The following is a 9848-nucleotide window of genomic DNA, read 5'->3' as shown; positions in this document are numbered from 1 at the left end:
ATGTAAACATTCAGTCCACTGCACTGAACTAAACCAAACTTACCGGAAATCTGCTGATGCTGAATCTGTCAGCATCATGATCTTGGACTTCCCGGTCTCCAAAACTGTGAGAAATGAAGTTGTTTGTTGTTTAGCAGTCACCCAGTCCATTGTGGTTTTTTTATACAAGTCTGATGGACCAAGGCATTAGACCACTGAGCCTTGTGATTGATTTTCGGCTGTAGCACACGGTAGCCTATCCTGACAAATACAAAAGGCACTCCAATCATAGTATCAGAGGAATTACAGATTATGTGACATTCAGCCACAATCTGGAGAGACTGGGGAGACAAATCGAACCAGTCCCAGTGTCATGGTCATTATCAGTGTTGACAAAAGACACCAGGCCCAAGTCAAAGACTCCCACTAGGGGCCCTGGGAAATCAAACTACAAGAAAGCAAGAGGGAGACTAATGTGAAACCGCTGCTCGGAATGTGGAGCCTCTTCAGCCATGTAATCCTCCCCCCCAGAGAGTTTTAGTCGGAAAGACTAGACCTGGGTCAAGGCAAGTGGAAAGACTGTTACAGGCAAAGAGCCCATGTCTTTGCTAAAGGCTTTATTATATCTAAGTTTAGGAAGTGGAAACAAGAGGAGGGTTGTAAGAGAATGTAAAAATAAATGGGATTGAGGAGCTTACGGAGAAAGGAATCAATGGTATTGGAGTCATTGCTCGTAGTCAAGAGCAGAAAGTCAGAGGAAGGCGGTACATTGAATAGAAAGAAAAGAGATGACTGATATAATTTGGGTTGCATTGTAATCCTTGTGGTCTCACTGGGCCAGGGAAGTGTATAATTTCTGAGGACATGATGTCCCATGGCACAGCGTGGTAGTTAAGCATGTGAGCTGGAGCAAGAGTGAGATAGAGTCACAGCCAGTCTCTGCCACTTAGGGGTTTTGTGGCCTCGGGCAAGTTATTTAACCTTCCTGTGCCTCATTTTCTCCATTTGTAAAATTGGAATTAGAATCAGACCCACCTCATACGGCTGTTGCACCAGACTGCGTGAGAAGTCTCTCACGACTTCCTGTCCCAATCAGCAAATTTTGCAGGTTTCCCCCAAATCGCCTCCCCTCCCTCCCTCAAGGATCAGCACGTCGCTCAGAAGATTGAGGAGGCAGTTTCCTTATGCATATTGTAAAGCCAGAGACAGACAGATGACCTGTGTGTAGTTTTTGTGAAGCAGAGGCAATTACCTTCACCGAATGATCCTGCTGCTTGATTTGTAGTTTGACTCTGGAGTCAAAAGTGGAAGCCTTCATTCTTCATTCTTGATTATGGGCAGTGAAGATTCCCTCGGGACTCATTCCTAATTAGTATTATGAATGGCCTCTCTCTGCCTTGCATCCCAAGATGCCTTTCTGTTTCTCACACGTGGGCATAATGCATTAGTTGCTCTGATTCCATAAATCATTTATAGCAGGACAGTCATGATCTGAATCAGTCCTATTCTTTGCCCTGTGTTAGAACTAGCTATCTCACTGGTTTCAAATTATGATTTCTTTGCACCTCACAGTGACTGGCTTTAAATCCTAGTTCCATTCCTCCTAGCTGAACTCGGGCAAATCACCTACCCGCCACGAGCTTCAGTTTCCCCACCTAAAAAAAAATAGTATTAACCTCATTATGCAGTTGTAACACATTACAATACACAAAGCACTTTGCGCCTGGCACAGAGCAATCTTCTTCCAGTAAAGGTTGGCCATTATTACTCATGTTTGTGTAACGAATGTTAATTATTACTTCTTTAAGATACTTTTATTTTATTTTATTTTATTTATTTATTTATTTATTTATTTAAATTTTTTTAACGTTTATTTATTTTTGAGACAGGGAGAGACAGAGCATGAACGGGGGAGGGTCAGAGAGAGGGAGACACAGAATCTGAAACAGGCTCCAGGCTCTGAGCCGTCAGCACAGAGCCCGACGCGGGGCTTGAACTCACGGGCCGCGAGATCATGACCTGAGCCCAAGTCAGCCGCTTAACTGACTGAGCCACCCAGGCGCCCCAAGATACTTTTTTTTTTTTAAGTTTATGTATTTATTTTGAGAGAGAGAAAGAAAGGGGGAGGGGCAGAGAGAGAATCCCAAGCAGGTTCTCTGGGGCTGGATCTCATGAATGGTGACATCATGACTTGGGCTGAGACCAGGAGTCTGAGGCTTAATGAACTGAGTCACCCAGGTGCCCCCTAAGATACTTTGTAATAGGGGCACCTGGCTGGCTCAGTCGGTAAAGCATCCAACTCTTGATTTCAGGTTCATGAATTCAAGCCTCACCTTGAGTGTGGAGCCTACTAAAACTAAAAGATAATTTTTAATATCACAGATCACCTTTTCTTCTAAGACTATTTTAATAGCAGTATAATTAATGTCAGTTTTATTTATTTTTTAATTAAATTTAAAAATGTTTATTTATTTATTTTGAGAGAGAGAGCGAGAGCGAGCATGAGCCGGGGAGGGGCAGAGAGAGAGAGAGAGAGAGATTGAGACCCAGAATCCGAAGCAGGCTCCAGGCTCCGAGCTGTCAACACAGAGCCCAATGTGGGGCTTGAACTCACAAACTGCGAGGTCAGGACCGGAGCCAAAGTCAGATGCTTAACCAACTGAGCCACCCAGAGACCTCTGTTAGTTTTAGATAACATACATTAGAATAGTAAAATAATTTAAATTTTTTTAGTTTTTTAAGTTAAAAATTAAGTTATTTTTTTAAGTTAAAAATTAAGTTAAAAAATTTAAGTTAATTTATTTTTGAGACGGAGAGAGACAGAGCATGAACGGGGGAGGGTCAGTGAGAGAGGGAGACACAGAATCTGAAACAGGCTCCAGGCTCTGAGCTGTCAGCACAGAGCCCACTGTGGGGCTTAAACCCATGGACCGCGAGATCATGACCTGAGTTGAAGTCGGACGCTTAACCGACTGAGCCACCCAAGCGCCCCCCAAAATTATTTTTAACATTTATTTATTTTTGAGAGAGAAAGATAGAGCGTGAGTGGGGGAGGGGCAGAGAGAGAGGGAGACAGAATCCAAAGCAGGCTCCAGGTTCTGAGCTGTCAGCACAGAGCCTGATGCAGGACTCGAACTCACGAAACGTGAGATCATGACCTGAGCCGAGGTCAGATGCTTAACCGACTGAGCCACCCAGGTGCCCCTAAAATAATTTTTTTTTAATAATCTCACTTCTAAAAGACTCTAGGCTCAGCAAATTATGGCACATAATGTATAATTGTATAAATGTGACATCTTGGTAGTATGCATGTTAGTTATCAAATATCATTGGAATTCATACCTGCACAACCACAAAAAAGTCTGCCTTTAAAAAAAAAAAAAGAATCTTGCCAATGCTTTGTGTTTAGCTTCAAGGCATTTACAGATCACTTTTATGCAAATAATCCCCTCATGTCTCTCCTAAGCCTTAGCATCGCTTCTGACCCCCAGATAAATGTCTCCAATTGATTACTGTATATTTTCTCTCTTGTATCTCCCTGCATCAACTGCATTACTCCAAACTCATTTTCCTCTAGCTGGCTTTTTCTAGTCTTCCTTATTTCTGTTAATATCATAATTGTCACAGTTCTTAGGTGTAAGATTCTGTCACCCTGAGCTATAAAAAAAAAAAAAAGCCCAAACAGCTGACATTTATTATATACTATGTGCCAGACAGTGCTAAAATTTTCATTGCGTTACTTTATGTAATCCTCACAATACTCTTAAGATGTTGTGACTATTCTTACTCCCATTTAACAAACAGAAACTGAGATTTGCTTGGTGATGTTGAATATCTTGTCCAAGGTCACATAACTAACATGTGGTTGAGCTAAGAAGTGCCCCTACATCTTTTGAGAACAGATTCATGACCTTCAGCACTATCATTGCTGGGATAGAGTTCCTCTCCATCCTTTGTTAATTGTACTTAATCAATTCCCAAATCTTGTGGGTTTATCCTATGAATTTTAGCACACACATTCCTTTGACCACTTCAGTCCTCATATCTTGATTATTGGTGATGCCAGTATCTTCCTTATGGGAGTCTTTGCTTCCAGCCTCTCCCCGTCCAATCTACCCTCCAAACTATAGCTAGATTCTTCGCCGTTCTAAAGCAGAACTTTCCCCATAAACACCTGTAATCTAGAATAAATTGAGTCATCTCTTTTGGTCTGTGTGTATCTCTGTAAAGGGAGTGAATTAGGTAGCTATGACGGTTTTTCTTTTTCTTTCTTTCTTTCTTCTTTTTTTTTTTTTTGAGAGAGATAGAGTGAGAGAGAGACAGATAGAGAATGCATGCAAGTGGAGGGAGTAGAGAGAGAGAGAGAGAGAATCCCAAGCACGCTCTGCATTTCAGTGCAGAGCCCAATGCAGGGCTTGAACCCATGAATTGTGGATCATGACCTGAGCTGAAACCAAGAGTCTGATGCTCAAGTAACTGAACCACCCAGGAACCCCTGAGTTCTAGAATTTTAAGATGTTTCTTGTGTCACTGTTTTACCCTCAAAGATTCTGTGAATTTCCATTAACTACAGTCCCAACTTTTTTTTTAATGTTTATTTATCTTTGAGAGAGAGAGAGAGAGAGACAGTGTGTGAGCGGGGGAGGAGCAGAGAGAGAGGGAGACACAGAATCCGAAACAGGCTCCAGGCTCTGAGCTGTCAGCACAGAGCCTGACATGGGGCTCGAACTCACGACCTGTGAGGTCATGACCTGAGCCGAAGTCGGTCACTCAACCGACTGAGCCACCCAGGCGCCCCTGATTTTTTTTTTAATTTTTAACGTTTATTTATGTATTAAAATTTTTAAAAATGTTTATTATTTATTTTTGAGAGAGAGAGAGAGAGACAGCATGAGCAGAGGAAGGCAGAGAGACAGGGAGACACAGAATCTGAAGCAGATTTCAGCTCTGAGCTGTCAGCACAGAGCCTGATGTGGGGCTCAAACCCACGAAATGTGAGATCACGACCTGAGCCAAAAAGTCACATGCTTAACCGACTGAGCCACCCAGGTGCCCCACTCCCCCTTCTCTATCAAGGGAGCCCAGTGACCACTCTTTCCTTTCTCCACAATAGTTGATATCATTAGTGCAGTTCACTAAACATTACTCCTGTTATTAATTTGGGGGGCGGGTGGATATATTCAATTTGCAAGTTTTTTGTTGCTGTTTAAGCAAGAGGAGGGTGAAAGGCCGGGGATCAGATGTCTGAGGTAGTGAATTCCTATTCTTGGAGGTTTCAAGCAGAAACTGGAATGAACCCTTTGCCAAGGTTTCTGGAGAGATCGATCCATATGCCCATTCAGATTACTGTTAGTTTAGGGGCACCTGGCTGGCTCAGCAGAAAAGCATGGGATTCTTGATCTCTGGGTCATGAGTTTGAGTCCATGCTGGGTGTAGAAATTCTTAAATGAATAAATAAAACTTAAAAAAAAAAAAAAGGTTACTGTTAGCTTTAAAGCTTGCTGTTTTCTGATTTGGTTTGCTGAAGCATTTACCTATGGAAGCCTGAAGGGTTGGGTTGGGAAACGAAGGTGAGGCTGAGTCATGTAATTAGGATGGCTTCCAGGAAGAGATGAGATCTTCACATTTTTTTACTGCCCATTCGTCTTCCCCAGCATCTGCCTGGGCAAGATCCTCCCCACCTAATAAAGCTTAAACGTCTTTAAAAGAACCTGGCTCTAGGACACGGTCTTGTAGAGTTTATCAGTCAACAACATTTGACTTCAAACTCTCAGGCTTCACTCTGGATCTACTGAATCAAGAGTTTGCATTTTAACAATTCCACAAATGACTTGTTTGTACATAGAGGTTTTAGAAGCATTACTGCACTGGACCCCATCCACTTAAGAAGGACCTTTGTAGATAACTCTATTGAACTCATATTTAATGCATCCCTCCAAATAAAAGAAAAAGAAGAAACCTAGGGGACACCCGGCTGGCTCAGCCAGTAGAGCTTGTGACTCTTGATCTTGGGGTTACACATTCCAGTCCCACATTGGGTATAGAGATTACTTAAAAATAAAATCTTAGGGGTGCCTGGCTGGCTTAGTCAGTGGAGGGTGTGACTCTTGATCTCAGGGTTGTGGGTTTGAGCCCCATGTTGGACGTAGAGATTGCTTAAAGATAAAAAGTTTAAAGGCAAAAACAAAACAAAACAACCCTTTAAAAAAACTAAAGTAAGGGTACCTGGGTGGTTCATTTGGCTAGGAGTTCAATTCTTGGTTTTGGCTCAGGTCATGGTCTCACGGTTTGTGAGTTTGCGTCCCACAGTGGGCTCCAAGCTGACAATGCAGAGCCTGCTTGGAATTCTCTTTCTATTTCTCTCTCTGCCCACTCCCCCTCCAAAGTAAATAAACTTAAAAAAAAAGTATAAAAAAAACTAAAATAAAACTGGGATGCCTGGGTGGCTCAGCTGGTTGAGTGTCCTACTCTTGATTTTGGCTCAGGTCATGATCCCAGGGTCATGGGATTGAGCCCCACATCAGGCTCTGCACTGAGGTTGGAGCCTGCTTAAGATTCTCTCTCTCTCCCCCTCTGCCCCTTTCCCCAGCTCACACACTCTCATTCTCTGTAAAATAAAATTTTTAAAAAATTTTTAAAAAGCTTAAAAAAAAAAAAGGAAAGAAAACTAGGAACCAACATCCATTTTTCCCCCCTCATATCCCATATCCTATCCATCAGTAAGGCCTATGGGCTTAACCTTGAATATATATCCTGTACCAATCATTTGTGTCTCTCTCTCCTTTGTCATAACCATCATCTCCCACTTGGATTAACAGTGTAGTCTCAATCAGCTTTTCTCATTCCATTTAAAGATTTTTGGTGGGGGGTGGGGGACACCTGGGTGTTTCACTTGGTTGAACACTCTTGATTCAGGCTCAGGTCATGATCTCACAAGTCATGGGATCGAGCCCCACTTCAGGCTCTGAGCTGAGCATGGAGCCTGCTTAAGATTCTCTCTCTCTCTCTCTCTCTCTCTCTCTCTCTCTATCTCTCCTTCTGCCCCCTCTCAGCTCAAACTCTCTCTCTTTCTCTTAAAAAAAATCAAAATATTACAAATAATTTTTTAAGTTCCCTTCTTTTTTAAAAAATTTTTTATTTATTTCTGAGCAATGGAGGGGCAGAGAGGAGGGGGGGACAGAGGATCTGACGTGGGCTCTGTGCTGACAGCAGAGAGCCTGATATGGGGCTCAAACTCATGAGCTTCAAGATCATGACCCAGGCTGTAGTCAGATGCTTTAACCAACTGAGCCCCAAGAACTTTTTCTTTCCTTCCACCCACCATCCCTCCCTCCCTCCCTCTTTTCTTCCTTCCTTCCTTCCTTTCCTCTCTTCTTTCTTTCTTTCTTTCTTTCTTTCTTTCTTTCTTTCTTTCCTTTCAATTAAGTGAGTTCTATGCCAAACATGGGGCTCAAACCCATGACCCCAAGCTCAAGAGTCTCATCTTCTACTCACTGAGCCAGTCAGGTAACCCTAAGCTTTTATTATTTTATTTTATTTTATTTTATTTTATTTTATTAAGTTTATTTATTTTGGGGGCAGAGGGAGGGAGAGAGAGAGAGAGAGAGAGAGAGGGCTCGAACTCACCAACCCATGAGATCATGACCTGAGCAGAAACCAAGAATCAGATGCTCAACCAACTGAGCCACCCAGGCACCCCTAAGCTTTTATTTTTATTAAAAAAATTTTTAACATTTATTTATTTTGAGAGAGAGAGAGAGAGAGAGAGAGAACACAAGTGGGGTAGAGACAGAGAGAGGGAAACAGAACTCCAAGCAGACTCTGCACTGTCAGTGCAGAGCCAGGCTCAGGGCTCGAACTTATGAACTGTGAGATCATGACCTGAGGTGAGATCCAGAGTCAGACACTTAATGGACTAAGCCACCCAGGCACCCCTCTAAGCTTTTATTCTTAAGTAATCTCTACATTCAAACTGAGGCGGCTCAAACTCACAATCCCAAGATCAAGAGTCACATGCTCTTCCAACTGAGCCATCCAGCACCCCCTTTTTTTAGTTTATGTATTTTTCTTAGTATTCTTTACACCCAACGGTGTGGCTTGATCTCACCACCCTGAGATCAAGAGTTGCACACTCTTCTAACTAAGTCAGCCAGGTGCCCCTGTAAACTTTAAATTTTTTTTGAAATAATTATATATTTATGGGAAATTGTAGGGTGCCTGGCTGGCTCAGTCAGTGGAGCATGGGACTGTTGACCTCAAGGTTGTGAGTTCAAGCCCCATATTGGGTGTAGGGCTCACTTAAAAAAAAAAAAAAGAAAAGAAAAAGAAAAAAAGATTTATGGGAAGCTGCAAACAAAGCAAAACATGTAGAAGGAAGTCCTATGTATCTTTTTTTTTTAACGTTTATTCATTTTTGAGACAGAGAGAGAGCATGAATGGGGGAAGGTCAGAGAGAGAGGGAGACACAGAATCCGAAACAGGCTCCAGGCTCCAAGCTGTCAGCACAGAGCCCGACGTGGGGCTTGAACTCACAGACCGTGAGATCACGACCTGAGCCGGAGTCGGACACCCAACCGACTGAGCCACCCAGGCGCCCCAGAAGTCCTATGTATCTTTCACCCAGTGTCTTCTAATGCTAACATCTCGCATAACTGTAGAACGATATCAAAACCAGGAAATTGACATTGGTATAATCCACAGAGTTTATTTGGATCTCATCAGTTTCACATGCATTCACTTGAGTGTGTGTGCAGTTCTATGCAACTTTATCACATGTGTAGATTCATGTAACTGTCACCACAATCAAGCATCAAGATACAGAACTAGTCCATCACTCCAAGGCTCCCTTGTACTACCCCGGTAGGAATATACTCATGCCTTCTCTCCCATCCTGAACTCCTAGACACCCCTCATGAATTCTCTATATTTAGAATTTTGAGAATTCAAGAAACTTAGATAAGTGCAATAATATAGTGTATGACCTTTTGTGATTGGCTTTTTTTTTTTCACTTAGCATAATCTCTCTTGAGATCTAGCCAAATTGCTGTGTGTCAATAGTTGTTTCTTTTTCTTTTTTCCTTTTTTTTTAAATTATTGACTAGTGTTCCATGGTATGGATGGACTGTAGTTTGTTTAAGCTTTCACTTGATGGACATTTGGGTTGTGTCTAGTCCTTGGCTATTACAAATAAAGCTGCTAGGAACATTTAAATACAGGTTTCTGTGTAAACAGAACAAAAATCTTTAATTTCTCAGCGATAAACACCCAAGAGTGCAATTATTGGATCATGCGGTAAGTGCCTAGTTTTAAGAAACTGCCAAACTTTTCTAGAATGGCCATACCATTCATCTTACATTCCCACCAGCAATATATGAGTAGGTCCAGTTTCTCCACCTCCCGGACAGCATTTTCACTATTTCTTTTTCTTTTTTAAAGTAAACGCTATACCCAATGCGGGTCTCAAACTCACAGTCTCACCACAGCGATTATCAAGAATGTCATGCTCTACCCACTAGGCCAGTGGGGCACTCTTACTATATTTTTATTTTTTAGCCATTAGGATAGGTGTGTAGTAATATTTCATTGTGGTTTTAATTTAAAGTTTATGTATTCATTCTCTGAGAGAGAGAGAGAATCTCAAGCAGGCTTTGCACTGTCAGCACAGAGCCAGACTTGGAGCTGGAACTCACTAACCTAAGATCAAAACCAGAGTCTGAGTCTAAATCAAGAGCTGGAGGCTCAAGGCACTGAGTCACCCAGTCGCCCCTCTGATGGCATTTTCTATTACTGGATGCGCACTGCCATACTCTGCTGTCAGATCATCACTAGGCTTGTTCCCTCACTTCATGCAGCTCTATTCCATTGTCACT

Source organism: Prionailurus bengalensis, chromosome E1 (genome assembly GCF_016509475.1).
Source record: "Prionailurus bengalensis isolate Pbe53 chromosome E1, Fcat_Pben_1.1_paternal_pri, whole genome shotgun sequence".
In the NCBI taxonomy this organism is placed as follows: domain Eukaryota; kingdom Metazoa; phylum Chordata; class Mammalia; order Carnivora; family Felidae; genus Prionailurus; species Prionailurus bengalensis.
The sequence above is the reverse complement of the archived record's forward strand: the minus strand, read 5'-3'. Positions refer to the sequence as shown.